Below are 14,563 nucleotides of genomic sequence, written 5' to 3' on the forward strand. Positions count from 1 at the left end.
TTATACGCACGCGTAGGAGGTATTATACTCTACAACTTTCGTTTAGACTCCGTTGGCTAATTTTGACTTTATTTTTAATATTATTATTTTTAACAGACTGGGACAGGAAAATCCGTTAAAAATTCATAACTTCTTCATCCGATGTCTGTTTTCGTCTGTCTTTTTACCGTTGTACTAATATTGACGAGACCTTCGATTCTCATTTAGTTTGTGTCGGCTAAAAATCACTCGATCTAAAATTCGAGTTTCGGGTTGCATACTGCTAAGCTGAAACTTAGAAAAATCATAACTTCCTCATACGAAGTCAGATTTAGGCATTCTTTTTATGCACGCTCTCGGTTTAACGAACACTACGACTTTCGTTTAGATCGCTAAGGCTAAAAAGCACTTTATCGTAAATGCACTTTTTACGTCACACAACGTCATGCCGGTTCAGTCGCGAAACTTCGACAGGTCATAACTTTTTCGTTATAACTCGGATTTCGGTATTCTTTATATCTCCGGAATCCTTATTTCAACAACTACAATTTTCTTCATAGATATCAGGTTTGTCTAACATTTATTTTCGACGCTTATTTTTCTCATTAATTCATTAAATTATAATAATTAAGCATAAAACACATAATAATCAATAATACATCTTATTATTTCAAAACAAGTTACAAAGGTTGGCCTAGACTATTACATCATCATTAGTGCCTAGCCTAGAAACACGGGCGTTACAATTCTCCCCCCCCCCCCCTTAGGATGATTCCGTGCCCGGAATCATACATCAGCAAACAAATGCGGATAGCGATTCATCATGTCACTCTCCGTTTCCCAGGTGAGATTTGGTCCATTCGTATGTTTCCATGGCACAAGAACTAAATCGACCATTTTGCGTCGCAACTTCTTAGTCTTATGGTCAATGATTGCCTCTGGTTCTTTGATTAACCTCTTGCTTTCATCCAACCTTAATTCAGAAATTGGAATTATATCGGAAAAATCTCTCGTGAACCTCTTCAAATAACACACATGGAAAGTGTTATGAATACCATATGGTTCTTCTGGTAATTCTAGCTTGTAAGCTTAGTTCCCAATCCTCTGAAGAACCTTAAACGGTCCAATAAACCTTGGACTCAACTTTCCCCTTTTACCAAATCTTATAAGTCCCTTCCACGGTGAGACTTTAAGTAAAACCGAATCTCCAACTTCGAATGTTATCGGTTGTCTTTTCTTGTCAGCATAGCTCTTTTGACGATCTTGAGTTGCTAACATCCTTTCCCTAATCACCTTCAGCTTTTTAGCAATTTGATGAACTATCTCGGGTCCCATAAACTACTTTTCCCCAGCTTCAAGCCAACATGACGGCGTTCGACACTTTTTTCCATACAAAGCTTGATAAGGTGCCATCTTGACGCTCGAGTGAAAACTATTATTATAGGAAAATTCTACTAGAGGTAAATGTTCATCCCAGTTACCTTGGAATTCCAGGGTACATGCTCTCAGCATATCCTCCAATGTTTGAATCGTTCATTCGCTCTGACCATCGGTTTGCGGATGGTAAGCTGTACTTAAACATAATTTTGTACCCAATTCCTCTTGTAGACTTCTCCAAAACCTTGACGTGAAACGACTATCGCGATCTGACACAATCTTCAGGGGAACACCATGAGCTTTCACTATCTCTTTCACGTAAACCTTTGCATGCTTTTCTATAGACCACTTCTCATTGGCTGCTATGAAATGTGCACTTTTTGTGAATCGATCAACGACCACCCAAATCATGTCGTGACAGTTTTTCGTTCTAGGCAGTTTAGTCACAAAATCCATGGTGATGTCTTCCCAATTACCCATGGGTACAGGTAAAGGTTCTAAACTCCCATACGGTTTCTGATGTTGTGCCTTAACCCTCGCACATGTCACACATTCGGCCACATACTTTGCAACATCGAGCTTCATCGTCGGCCATCAGTAGTAGGGTTTCAGATCCCTATACATTTTCGTATTGCCGGGATGAATCGAGTACATGGTCTTGTGAGCTTCCTCCATCAGAAGATCTCTTATTCCTCCCGTATTAGATACCCGAATCCTATCTTGGAATACCTACAGCCCTTGACCGTTTGTATCGAACATTAACGTTTTGCCCAAACGTTATTATTTTCGGTCATTTTTCTCTAAAGCTTCTATCTGAGATTTCTTAATACTTTCTACAATTGTCGAGACAACTTCAATTCTCAACGCTCTTGCCCTTTTCTTTTCAAGGTTTACCTTCCGACTGAGAGCATCAACGACAACATTTGCTTTACCAGGGTGGTAAAGTATCTCACAGTCGTAGTCCTTGAGTAACTCTAGCCAGCGTCGTTGCCTCATGTTCAATTCCTTCTGAATAGATACTGAAGACTCTTATGATCAGTGAAAAGTTTGCACTTTGTGCCATAGAGGTAATGCCTCCATATCTTTAGAGCAAATACTACCGCTGCCAACTCCAGATCATGAGTGGGTTAGTTCTTTTCATGCTCTTTCAATTGTCGAGATGCATATGATATCACCTTTTCTCTTTGAGTCAGAACACATCCCAACCCAACTCCAGATGCATCGCTATAAACTGCAAAGTCTTCGACTCCATCAGGTAAAGAAAGAATCGGTGCTTCACACAATTTCTTCTTTAACTTCTCAAAAGCTTCCTTATGCTTCTCACTAAAAGTATAAGTAGCTCCCTTGTGGGTCAAAGCTGTCAATGGAGAAGCTATCGAAGAAAAGCCTTGGATAAATCTTCGGTAATATGCCGCTAATCCCAGAAAGCTTCGGATCTACATGGGACTTTTCGGTTGTTCCCACTTCATCACAGCTTCAATCTTTGTTGGGTCAACCATTATTCCTTCTTGGTTAACCACATGACCCAAAAATTGGACTTCTTGAATCCAAAAATCACATTTGGAGAACTTTACATACAGCTTCTCCTTTTTCATCATAACTTCGAACACTTCTCGCATATGCTTGTCATGCTCCTGCTTGCTTTTTGAATAAATCAAAATATCAACTATGAACACTATCACATATTTATCAAGGAATGGTTTACAAACCCTGTTCATCAAATCCCTGAATGTTGCTGGAGCATTGGTTAGTCCAAATGACATAACCAAGAACTCATAGTGTCCATATCTTGTTCTGAATGCAGTTTTCTCAATATCATGCTCTCTCACTTTTAGCTGATGATATCCTGAACTAATATCGATCTTCGAGAAATAGCTCGAACCTTGCAGCTGATCGAACAGGTCATCAATTCTGGGCAACAGGTACTTGTTCTTTATTGTTGCCTTGTTCAGCTCTATGTAATCTATTCACATTCTCATGCTCCCATCTTTCTTCTTTACGAATAACACCAAAGCTCCCCAGGGCGATGAACTAGGTCTAATGAAACCATTGTCCAGCAACTCCTGAAGTTGCGTCATAAGCTCCTTCATCTCCGTCGGTGCTAATAGATATGGTGCTTTTGCTATTGGTGTTGTTTTTGGTAACAAGTCTATTCTAAACTCCACTTGTCTATCAGGGGGAAATCCAGGAAGATTTTTGGGAAAAACAACCGGATAGTCACACACCACTGGTATACTTGGCATATCCTTTTTCTCCTTCTTAGCATCGATCACGAATGCCAAGTATGAGGTGCATCCTTTAGACAAACATTTTCTGGATTTTATTAGAGAAATGATTCCAGAACTTACTCTGCGCTTGTCTCCGTATACCATAAATGACTCTTTTCCAGGAGGGTTTACCCTTACTATCTTATTCTTGCACGGTATCCCGACATCATTGGCGCTAAGCCAATCCATCCCTAGAACGATGTCGAAACCATTCAACTCAATGGGTAACAGTTTCTCCAGGAATTCATTTCCGTTCAGGTCGATTACGATATTCCTAATACAATCGCTAACAGGTATAATTTGCCACTAGCAACTTCTACAATAAGGGCATCATCAAGCTTTTCTATAAGCAATGCTAGTCTTTCACCAAATTTATGTGATATAAAGGAGTAATTCGCTCCGGAATCAAACAATAAATTGGCAGGCAATCCATTTACAAGAAAGGTACCTGAAGCGACATTCGCTGTATCCTTTGCAGCTTCCACTATCATCTGGAAAGCTCTGACTTTTGGCTTTGGTGGAAGATTGGGCTTCGCTGCCTCTTTCTTCTTCGGGCAATCCATCAAAATATGCCCCTCTTCATTGCACCCATAACATACTTTCTTATTGAATGTGCATTCATTGACATAATGCCCAGGCTTTCCACATTTATAACAAGTGACTTCCTCACTACACTTCCCAACATGCTTCTTCTTACACTTGTCACACCATTTTTCTTCGGCTCCTCCTCCGAATTTCCTCGAACCATACTTCGAGAACTTGTTCTTCGTGTTGGAACCTGAAGTTCCTTCAAACTTTCTATTTTCGCAAACTTCAACCTTGTTGGCGGCTCTCCCCTTAATCATATCTTCAACAGACTTGGCAGCCCATATAGTTGCCTCCAAAGTAAGTGCCTGACGCACTGGCACCACATACTCCCATGGAAGTCCCTTTGCGTACCTGTCAATTTTTGTCAGCTCATCTGGGACAATACGCAAAGCAAACTCCATTTTTTATGTGAAGTTATTGGTGTTTTCATCAATGGACATGCTTCCCTTCTTCAGTGTCAGAAATTGGTTCTCTAGCTCAAGCACATTTTGGGCCGAGTAGTACTTGCGCTTGAATTGCACCAAGAACTCTGCCCAAGTCAGTTGCAGTGGCTCATTAGGGCTTAGGGTCTTCCCAGAGTGTTCCACCAGCGAACAACGCCACCTCTGAATTGACGCACTATAAATATGGTTTGTAACTTGCCTTGACAACCACATGTCATGAAGGCCAATTCCATTTCTGAGATCCAATCCATTACTCCGACGAGATCTTCTTTTCCAGTGAAAGTTGACGGCTTGCAAGTCATAAAGTCTTTATACTTGCATCCATTTCTCTCCACTCCATCCTCGTGGTTATTCCTCCTAACCACAAGCGGTTCAGTTTGACCAACAGATCTAACTGTAATTTCCTTCCTCTGATTGATCATCATTTAATTCAGGTAGTTCAACAGGTATTGACGGTTCACTCCTGTTGTTCAACAATATTTGCCTCATTTCTTCCCTTTATTCAGCCATCATTGTCTGAATCATGTTTTGTACTCCAGCCATTGTGTTCGGTTCTGGTGCAGCTTCTGCTATAGGCACCTGTTCCATCACTTGGGGTTGAGGTTGCTGATTTCTGTTTGCATTTCCAGCTCCACTTCGAGTTCTTGCCATTATAATCTATACACCAAATAAGGAGAATTTAGTTCTTTATTCACGATAAATATTTAAATTCTCCTTATCACTCTGAAACGTTGCATGCTAGTTCTAATATCGTAGTTGTACGCTTAGAATCCTAAACACATAAGGTTTCCAGATTCGGTCGGCAACAGACCATGGATCCGAACAAATAACATCATATATGGCAAACATATAGCATTTAGCACATAAAACTATTTTAGGCATCTTTCCTAAAATATACTAGTGCTCGTGTCTAAAATATGGTAGACACTCATCTCACGATCATCGCTTAGCATTCTAAGTTTAAGTCTAGAAATCCTACAAATTCCTAGATCGCTTAAACTAATGCTCTGATACCAACTGTGACATCCCCAAATTTCTCGGCAAGAAAAGACCGATTTAGTTTATGCTTTTAAAATAAAATCAGAGTAATCTTCCAAAATATGTTACGAAATTTGTCCCCAAAACAAAATATGATAAAAATTTATCAAAGCATTTCTTAAAGAAATCTGTTTTCATTATATATCAAAACCTCGGGATGTCATGTTCCGATACAGACCAAAAGTTGAGTGGGTCAGGCTTGGGAGCCTGGTGATATAAAAAGTTGAGTGGGTCAGGCTTGGGAGCCTGGTGAGCATATAGGCTTTTCAACCCACAAATAATAAATTTATTAATTTCATTAACCAACAATAAATTTATTAATTTCATCAACCAACAATAACCCTGATTACCCGTTCCCGTTATCCTCACTTTACGTCCCTAAACACCTATCACAAGGGACCTAGCCTAAGGATCATCATCGGGATGGACACTACTGCTAAGGGGATTCCTCAACCATACATGTCCTTAAGGCAACCGTGAGGGGGATGGAGTACACCAGCGAACATATAGTTCACCAACACCTACAGGTTGCGAGCCTGCTAGCGATCCACTGGACTGTCTAGAAAGGTCAGTGGTCGTCATCTATACTCCGCTAGATGACTACAACAACAACAACATCGAGACCTCTCATCATTTTAACACACATCTACTATTTCATCTACCCATGTTTTACCCAACATATTTGTAGATAAAAATACATATACAGTTTAAAACTTGTATAAAACATCTATTCAACACTCATCTCAAATAAACAAACAATATAATTATACATAACACGTATTTTATAGAAAATACTTCATATCTATCTGTAAGATGAAAATGACTACACACTCACTTGATTTAATGATAATCGGGCAGCAATTCGTTTCTTAAAACGATCGTTTCCGATGAAACCGGGAGCTTTAATGAAAACCAGGCCTTGCGAGGGTTGAGCTTCAAACCGAAAAGATAAATTTCTCGGGGTCTTCGGATACTTCGGGACGTTCTTCGGGTGTTAGGTATGATCTCGGGGCTTCGGGGGATGTAAAATAGCTTGAAAGAAGGTTTAAAGTGAAAAAGTGTGCAAAAATCCAACCAAAACCGGGAGGGTTCGCACCTCCCTTTATATAGGGCGAGGCTTCGGACCGAAGGGGGAAGGGAGGACACGCAGCTTGCATGCGAGGGGCCGGGTGTCGGATCTCGGGGTCGCCACCGAAGCAACACACGTAAGCATCTAGTTGGACCGCGCTTCGGACTCGAGAAGGATGCGACGCGAGTCGGACACGGGGCGCCTGCGAGGAGTGGGTGACGTGGCCGAACCTTGTCCTAGTCCTTGCGAAAATTCTCGGATTTTGTGCCCCAAACTTCAAAAATTCACAACCTTCGCATACGAGCTCCATTTTCGACGTTCTTTATATGCACGCATAGGCGAAATTATACTCTACAACTTTCGTTTAGACTTTGTTGGCTAATTTTCAATTTATTTTTAATATTATTATTTTTAACAGACCGGGACAGGAAAATCCGTTAAAAATTCATAACTTCTTCATCCGACGTCCGTTTTCATCTGTCTTTTTACCGTTTTACTACTATTGATGAGACCTTCGATTCTCGTTTAGGTTGTGTCGGCTAAAAATCACTTGATCTAAAATTCGAGTTTCAGGCTGCATACTGCTAAGCTGAAACTTAGAAAAATCATAACTTCCTCATACGAAGTCACATTTGGGCATTCTTTTTGTGCACGCTCTCGTTTTAACGAACACTAAGACTTTCGTTTAGATAGCTAAGGCTAAAAAGCACTTTATCATAAATTCACTTTTTACATCACACAGCGTCATGCCGGTTCTGTCGCGAAACTTCGACAGGTCATAACTTTTTCGTTATAACTCGGATTTCGGTATTCTTTATATCTACGGAATCCTTATTTCATCCACTACAACTTTCTTCATAGATATCAGGTTTTTCTAACATTTATTTTTCGACGCTTATTTTTATCCTTAATTCATTAAGTTATAATAATTAAGCATAAAAGACATAATAATCAATAATACATCTTATTATTTCAAAACAAGTTACAAAGGTTAGCCTAGACTATTACATCATCATTAGTGCCTAGCCTAGAAACACGGGCGTTACATTTTGCTTTTCTTTTTCATACTTGAAGTATATCCGATCATAATACAAACCTTCATCATCTCCTTCAAGGCACCAAAATCACCACCAAAAGCTAAAAACCCCTACAATGGAGGCTAGGGTTCGTTTGGGGTGAAAGGGGGTGATGGAGTTTGAGGGTCTGCAAACCCTAGCCATCACATCCCTTAAATAGGGCTTAAGGCCTAGAAAAATAGGGTTTTTTCATGCAGATGGCTGCAACGTCGTGGCCAATATCTTGCCACATTGTTGCACACAAAAAGGGATGTGCATTTCACCTAGTGCCACGACGTCGTGGTGCTATCATCACCACATCATGGCCACCATAAAGTTCTTGTATTTTAAGCGTTAAATGTCCACAACCATAAAAGTAATTATACCTAAAACTTGGTGTTACTATTCTCCCTCACTTAAACTAGATTTCGTCCTCGAAATCCTCAATTGGAAACAAATATGGGTAGTGCTCACGCATCTCTGCCTCGAGCTCCCAAGTCCACTTTGAGCCCTTTCGATGCTGCCACTGCACCTTGACCAACGGAACCACCTTGTTGCGCAAGGCCTTTGTCTTCCTATCTAGAATCACCACTAGTCTATCCACATAGTTCAGGCGCTCATCGACTTGGATGTAATCCAATGGCATCATTGTTGTATCATCCACCCATAACTTCTAAATCTATGAAACATGGAAGGTGCTATGAATTTGGCTCAGCTCCTAAGGTATACCTAATCGATAGGCTACATTGCCCACCATGGCTACCATTCGAAAAGGTTCGATGAACCGGGGGCCCAACTTGCCCCTCTTCCTGAAGCGAATAACACCCTTCCAAGGTGATACCTTCAGCATAACCATATCTCCTACCTGAAACTCCAACTCGGACTGTCGTCTATCAGCATAATTCTTCTATCAACTTTGTGTTATCTGTAACCTCTGTCTAATCTGTTGGATAAGCTCTATCGTATGGAGCACCACCTTAGTTCTCCCCATGACCCTATGGCCGACCTCTCCCCAAAAAACTGGAGTCCGACACTTTCTCTCATATAGAAGCTCATACGGAGGTTGTAACACCCGCGTTTCCAGCTAGGCTTAGTTCTATCGAATTTGTAATCTTGTCGATTAGCTATTGTAAATTTTATTGGAGAAGAAATAAAAGTAAATTATTCAACTACATATATGTTTATGTGAATTTTATAGATGTTAGGTGTATATGCTATCTGTGTGAAATTCTACGTCAAAACGTAATAAATAGGGATAAAACATAAATTAAAAATAAAAGATTATTTTTGATAAATAATCTAAAAAAATCCGTAGTAATCGAAAAAGCAACCTCGTGCATATAAATACCGAAATTAAATTCGGTTGATGGTTAGGAAAAACAATCTAAACGAGAGTTGAAGATCTCGTCAATACCTATCCGTCTATATAAAGACAGTCGAGAACGGATATCGTATGAAAAAGTTATTAATTATATACAGACTTTAGCAGGCAAGGCCTACTAAAAATAAGTAATAAAAATAAAGTGTGAATTAGTCGAATGTGTCTAAAGAAAAGTTGTAAATCTCGTCGATAGATATGTGTGGATATAAGAACGTCGAAAATGGAGTTCATATGAAGAAGTTACAGATTTTTTAAAAGTTATAAATTTTTTTTGCGCGCAGCCACGTACACAAACGACAGGCACGACGCGCTCTAACATGCCACAAGATTGCGCCACGTGTCACAACTCAGAGACTTCCATGTCAATCTTCTCCACATTTTTCCTCTAAACCTCTTTGGAATACTTTCCACCCATAGCCAGAGAATAGAAGCTCTCGGGTCAGAGTTATGCCCGCCTAATTCCCGGTTTTCATCAAAATACTCTGTAAGTTAAGCTGCACTTACTCTACATTAAGTGTAACTTTGTAATTATAGTCATAGTCAGTAATTCCAAGTCATTATACTAGTTGATCTACTTATGAGAGTGATGTCTATGATGGATTTAGTGAGGTGTTTACAGTCGGATTTCCAAACAGTATACTCTGTATACCAAATGGACCCTACCTCCGATATGATCCTACATGGTTATTCCTTATTTGATAGATCTTGATATAGACATTGAGATTATTGAGGAATCTATACTATCATTATTTTAGTCACAAAGAATTTGAAAATAGACTAAGACGTAGTGTTATGTACATATAGGTCTTTTAAAAATGTGTTAAGGTGAAGCACTACCCTAATCTCTAGTCACCTATTTTTTTTGCCAGGTGCGTTCATAGTTATTTTCAAGAGCATAATTGCATAAAAGTATTTATTAAATGCTAAATGTACTATTTATACTCTGTGCTATTTGTATACTATAATAGTACTACTTATCAAAAGTTGTATTAGGATCAGATTGCCTTTAGATATAGTCTGGGATAGTTATAGACTTAAAAGGGTAATTAATTCCAAATAAGTTGAACATTAAATAGGTCTCATTATGAGGGTAAAGTGTGGGATTAGAGCGGAGTGCAGTAGTCCTCCTCTTTTTGGATGACTAGAAATTATGGGTCTAGATCAGACAACTAACAAGTATGTATGGGTCATCGACCAGAGTAGATGACAACACTTAACTATTCTAGGCAATCTAGTGAATTACGTTCTAGTGTGGACCTCTAACCCACAGACTTACATAGAATGGGATACCACATCTATCAATAACTCTGAACATTGGTTGCCTTTATATACCACCCTCCTCCCCTTTTCTCCTCCTGTTTCTTCGACCAACGACAACCCACGACTACCATTCGTTGTTGCCTTCCCTCTTGTCGATCACCGTCATGACAGAAAAACCGAAAACAACGAAGGCTGTCGAAGCAGCCCGTTGCCGCCTTGCTGTCGTCGCTAATCCTCCCTTCGGCCACCACCATAGCCCATATTGTGATTCCTATTTTTTCTCGTGTTTGCAAGTCCAAGTCTTGAGTTTTATTGTTTGTTTCATGGGTCATTTCGATTCCAAGCACCGGGTTTAAGTTTATTGCTATTCTTGCTCTCCCAAAGTGCTTCTAAAAAACAACCACACTCTCGAATCTATATCATAAATCACGCATCAAGGGTGAGTGTTTATGGCATTTCTTTTAAAATTTTAATATATTTGGGGGGGGGGGGATACGTGTTCTCACTTATTTCGATTATAAAAAACACTCTTTGAAAACACATATCGTTTATGAAAACTAGTTAAATAATACATTGTTTACTAAAACCTAGTTATAAACTTGATATATATATATATATATATATATATATATATATATATATATGTGTGTGTGTGTGTGTTATGCTTGTTTAACATGTTAGAATTAGTCAAAATAACATATGTTACTTTGATTTTATGGTAAAATGAATGTCATAAATTGTATCTCATGAAAAGTTAATCTTTGTAGCATTTCAAAATTCATATCATATATATATATATATATATATATATATATATATATATATATATATATTATTACTACTTTATAATGTATACATATTTTGGGACCCACTAATTTTTAAGACAAATTCTTAAAAATAAGGAGATTGAATATGAACCTTTAGATTAAATTTGAATAATCATTATTTAAACATGATGGTGATCCATGTGAATAGATGATAACCAATCACAATACATAAATCATATACATCACACTATATATAATATATGACCCTCTTAGGTTGGAGTGAGTGGCCCTCGCTAGGGACTCGCCTCCAGCTCGCGAAACTCGTTTCCTCCACTCCTGACAAAGTCGTTACTTGCCTCGCTAACAATTGCTCGCTAACCCGGCAGCGAGAAGAAATAGGAAGAGAAAGGGAAGACAAATAGAAATGATTGGCGGAGAGAGTTTTTCTCTGGGAGGAAGAAGACACAGAATTTACAATTTGGCATTTTTGATCCCTTGATTTTGACCTTATGACAGATTCGACCCTAATTTACAATTTCTTTTACAATATAAATTTTCAAAATCAGCACAAAACCCCCTGGAAAATCTTATTGTAACTTTTTTAATTTTATATCAAATGTTTGTGTTTTAGAAAATATAATTTATTTGGTATTAATTATTTGTGGTTTAAAAAAATAAAATTTATTTAATATTAATTGTTTGTGTTTAAAAAAAATATATATTTTAATTAAATTTGAAAAAGAAAAAAAAATTGGAGTGCTAGGAGTGTTAACACTCCCTACCAAATGCTAAAAATAAGGTTCTAAGAGAAAAAAAATGACATGACACCTAAAAAGATGATGTGACAAGGTGTTAGGAGTGTTACCACTCCTCCTAGCCTTAATAAACCCTAATACGACATACACACTCTCTCACGATTATGCTCATAACTCTCTCTGTAATCCCAAACTCAGCCGACGTACCAATCATCACTCACTCAGCTGCCGTTATCACAGGCGGAGGCAATAGGGGTGCTGTCTGATGCTTTGCCCCCCTCAATCATTTTTCAAACTTTAGTTATATTATAAATAAATTAATCTAACGATTAAACTTCTAACCCACGTCGTTTACTTAACAATGTCCAACCCCTCCCAATTATTTTAAAAGAAAACAATTACTAAAGAAAACAATGACGGTATTATCACTAAAAAAGTTGAGGCCCGCATCTAAACACCACCGCCTCCATCCCTATCTATTTTATTTTAATTAGCCATTGATTTATACTCTCAGCTATGTCAATTCATTGGCAGCTATCTCATTATAATCCCTATTTGTTCATAAGCAGCGTTTGTTTCGACGTTTCAACAAAGGCAATGTAGCTATTTTTATTCAAAGAGGTTAATTGGCAATTAAAAAATCGTTTCCGGCTAAACAGATTCATCAACGTGATTTCATTTTTAAGGTAAATTTTAAATCTTTTGCATATTTTTATTTATTGTTACTTGTCATTAATAACTTAATTATGGTTTGATAATTTAGTTAATTAATTTATTATAATCATTGGGTAAATCATGAGAAAAAAGAACTACCGATTCTTTTTTCAAATGAATAGAAGGTGTGTGTGACCCAAAATTACAGGTTAACGGATGAATACGAGTTGATGTTTATAGTTAATTGAAATTTTTTGAAGATTGAGATTAATGGAAACAAAAATTTCTTTGTGATCTTTTTTTAGAATTTTGGAACTATTACTTTATTCGGGTATAAAATTATATTTTCATATAATACTACTATATGAAGCTACGATATGAAGCTATCAGCCCCTTATTCGTAAATCCTAGCTCCGTGTCACCGGCCATTATCCTCTATTCCTAAACATACACACTCAACCCTCCTTTACCTTCATGCTTTACAACCGCTACCACCTTCCTGACCTCCTATCACTACCTGTCGCGTGCTCCAAAGCAAGATAGAAACGAACATGTGTGCAATGATTTCCTATTTTACGGTTAAGTACACGGTTAAATATCTCCGACTTACCTTTTTATAAATCTAAAACTTTTCGCGCCTTTTGTTTATATTTTGCTTTCCGCTTGGTGTTTTTGAAAGAATGGTTGAAGGAGGAAAGTCTGATCGTTTTTGCGACATCTGCTTTCAAAGGCAAAATCATCGATTAATGAGAGTCGTTTCAAGTATAGCTAAACTTCTGCATAAGATATTTGATGTATTAATGAGAAATCGTTTCTATGTATTTGTGTCCATATTTGTAGATGTGTTTCTGAGTTTTAGATTTGGATTTGTTTATGATTTCAATCTGGCAAATATTTATTGGTATACTTCTATGTTCGGGTAAAACCGTAAAAGATGTTCTTATTGAGATCTTAATTTTAATTTGTCTGAAATCCGAGAGTTTTTTAACAAGTTTTTTTTAACTAATATTGATGCATAAGTCAAGGGTTACTGCGAATTTAAAACCATTTAGTTGTTTTTTAGCAAAAAGCTATATTATTCTTCAAATCTCTTAAATTTGGAAAATATAATGTATTTTTGTATGCTTTGATGTACACTTTTATGTTAAGAAACTAAAAGTATCTTTTATGATATTGAGATCATAAAGATTTTGTTTTAATCTTTTTTACATTTGTCGAGTGGTATAAAATTATAATGTTGAAAGTAATTTCATTTACAAAAGAAATTTGATGGCAAAACTCCCGATAAATAAAAGCAATATCTTTTGTACAAAAAAATAATAATAATAATAAGTGGAAATCGGAGAGAATCATGAAAAATTTAAAACATGTGGTTATATCAAACGAGTAACTTAAACCAATTTCTATGAGCCTGCAGAAGTGTGTGTCAGTCTCCATATCTTTTTAAAAGATGTCATAATTATTAATTTTATTTACCAATTATTTATAAAAAGACACCCTATTACCAAATACATCCTAATTTAATTTTGAAATAATTTTATTGGTTGAAATTGCATTGTTTTCCGAAAAAACTGATTATAAGTAGTTAATTATAGGTTGACTTTTTAATAAGTGGTCAATAAGGTGTCCAAGAGTTGTCTTATTAGCAGCACCCATGCTTTAATCTAATATCATTTTCTTTTCATATAAACAAAAACTTATTTACTATGCAAAAATCATTCCTTTTATCCAGTTTGCAAGGACATTGAAGAGTTTGTAATTTGTTTATAAAATAGGTGAATTTTAATAGCAATATATATATATATATATATATATATATATATATATATATATATTAGCTATTAAAATTCACCTATTTTATAAACAAATTACAAATAGATGAATTTTAATAGCAAATATATATATATATATATATATATATATATATATA

Source organism: Lactuca virosa, chromosome 5 (assembly GCF_052849685.1).
Source record: "Lactuca virosa cultivar CGN04683 chromosome 5, Lactuca_virosa_CGN04683_v6, whole genome shotgun sequence".
Classification (NCBI taxonomy): Eukaryota; Viridiplantae; Streptophyta; class Magnoliopsida; order Asterales; family Asteraceae; genus Lactuca; species Lactuca virosa.